Below are 2,714 nucleotides of genomic sequence, written 5' to 3' on the forward strand. Positions count from 1 at the left end.
ACACACCACTCCCGGTAGGGCTCGAACCTCCAACCTTTCGGTTAACAGCTGATCGCGCTAGCCAATGGCGCCACGGAGACAGCCCTGCTCCACTCTCACCACCGTCAGAACATTTCTTCAGAGCTACCAGCTCAAAAAAAAGCGCCGCACCACCACCTGGTGGGCTCGAACCTCCAACCTTTACGTTAACAGCGGATCGCGCTACCCAATTGGGCCACGGAGACAGTCGTGCTCCACTCTCAACACCATTAGAACATATCTTCAAAGCTATCAGCGCAAAGAAAAAAGCAACACACCACTCCCGGGAGGGCTCAAACCTCCAATTTTTCGGTTAACAGCCGAACGTGCTGGCCAATTGCGCCACGGAGACAGTCTTGCTCAGATCTCACCACCATGAGAACATGTCTCTAAAGTTATCAGCGCAAAGAAAAAAGCAACACACCACTCCCAGGAGGGCTCGAACCTCCAACCTTTCGCTTAACAGCCGATCGCGCTAGCAAATTGCGCCACGGAGGCAGTCCTGCTATACTCTCACCTCCATCAGAACATATCTTCAAAGCTATCAGCCCAAAGAAAAAAAACTGCCGCACCACCACCGGGTGGGCTCGAACTTCCAACTTTTCGGTTAACTGCAAATCGCGCTAGCCAACTGCGCCACGGAGACAGTCATGCTCCACTCTCACCACCATCAGAACATATCTTCAAAGCTATCAGCGAAAAGAAAAAAAAGCGACACACCGTCCCCGGGTGGGCTCAAACCTCCAACCTCTCGGTTAACAGCCGATTGCGCTAGCCGATTGCGCCACGGAGACAGTCCTGTTATACTCTCACCACCATCAGAACATATCTTCAAAGCTATCAGTCCACAGAAAAAAAGCGCCGCACCATTTTGGGTGGGCTCGAACCTCCAACCTTTCGTCTAACAGCCGATGGCGCTAGCCAATTGCGCCACGGAGACACTGAGGCTCCACTTTCACCACCATCAGAACATATCTTCAAAGCTGTCAGCGCAAAAAAAAAGCGACACACCGTCCCCAGTGGGCTCGAAACTCCAAGCTTTCGGTTAACAGCCGATCACGCTAGCCAATTGCTCAACGGAGACAGTCCAGCTCCACTCTCACCACCATCAGAACATATCTTCAAAGCTATCAGCCCAAAGAAAAAAAGCGCCGCACTACCACCGGGTGGGCTCGAACCTCCAACCTTTCGGTTAACAGCTGATCGCGCTCGCCAATTGCGCCATGGAGACAGTCGTGCTCCACTATCACTAACATCAGAACATATCTTAAAAGCTATCAGCCCAAAGAAAAAAAGCGGCGCACCACCCCCGGGTGGGCTCGAAACTCCAACCTTTCGGTTAACAGCTGATCGCGCTAGCCAATTGCGCCACGGAGACAGTCCTGCTCCACTCTCACCACCATCAGAACATATCTTCAAAGCTATCAGCTCAAAGAAAAAAAAGCGCCGCGCCGCTACCGGGTGGGCTCGAACCTCCAACCTTTCGGTTAACAGCCGATCGCGCTCGCCAATTGCGCCATGGAGACAGTCGTGCTCCACTCTCACTAACATCAGAACATATCTTCAAAGCTATCAGCCAAAAGAAAAAAAGCGGCGCACCACCCCCGGGTGGCTCGAACCTCCATCCTTTCTGTTAACAGCCGATCGCGCTAGCCAATTGCGCCACGGAGACAGTCGTGCTCCACTCTCACCTCCATCAGAACATATCTTCAAAGCTATCAGCTCAAAGAAAAAAAGCGCCGCGCCGCTACCGGGTGGGCTCGAAACTCCAAGCTTTCGGTTAACAGCCGATCGCGCTAGCCAATTGCGCCACGGAGACAGTCCTGCTCTACTCTCACCACCATCAGAACATATCTTCAAAGCTATCAGCCCAAAGAAAAAAAGCGCCGCACCACCACCGGGTGGGCTCGAACCTCAAACATTTTTGTTAACAGCCGATCGCACTAGCCAATTGCGCCACGGAGACAGTCCTGCTTCACTCTCACCACCATCAGAACATATCTTTAAATCTATCAGCCCAAAGAAAAAAAAGCAACACACCACTCCCGGTAGGGCTCGAACCTCCAACCTTTCGGTTAACAGCTGATCGCGCTAGCCAATGGCGCGACGGAGCCAGTCCTGCTCCACGCTCATCACCGTCAGAACATTTCTTCAGAGCTATCAGCCCAAAAAAAAGCGCCGCACCACCACGTGGTGGGCTCGAACCTCCAACCTTTACGTTAACAGCGGATCGCGCTAGCCAATTGGGCCACGGAGACAGTCGTGCTCCGCTCTCAACACCATTAGAACATATCTTCAAAGCTATCAGCGCAATGAAAAAAGAAACACACCACTCCCAGGAGGGCTCGAACCTCCAACCTTTCGCTTAACAGCCGATCGCGCTAGCAAATTGCGCCACGGTGGCAGTCCTGCTATAATCTCACCCCCATCAGAACATTTCTTCAGAGCTATCAGCCCAAAGAAAAAAAAGTGCCGCACCACCACCGGGTGGGCTCAAACCTCCAAACATTCAGTCAACAGCAGATCGCGCTAGCCAATTGCGCCACAGAGACAGTCGTGCTCCACTCTCACCACCATCAGAACATAACTTCAAAGCTATCAGCGAAAAGAAAAAAAAGCGACACACCGTCCCCGGGTGGGCTCAAACCTCCAACCTCTCGGTTAACAGCCGATCACGCTAGCCGATTGCGCCACGG

General features: G+C 52.6%; 1 non-coding gene across 1 annotated transcript; it reads right to left on the reverse strand.

Moving 5' to 3' along the window:
• Positions 1-738: 738 nt before the first annotated feature.
• Positions 739-812, reverse strand: TRNAN-GUU (transfer RNA asparagine (anticodon GUU)). Its single transcript has one exon. It is a non-coding gene; the product is annotated as a tRNA-Asn (tRNA).
• Positions 813-2,714: the final 1,902 nt, after the last annotated feature.

The sequence above is a fragment of the Rhipicephalus microplus genome, unplaced genomic scaffold (assembly GCF_043290135.1).
Source record: "Rhipicephalus microplus isolate Deutch F79 unplaced genomic scaffold, USDA_Rmic scaffold_40, whole genome shotgun sequence".
In the NCBI taxonomy this organism is placed as follows: domain Eukaryota; kingdom Metazoa; phylum Arthropoda; class Arachnida; order Ixodida; family Ixodidae; genus Rhipicephalus; species Rhipicephalus microplus.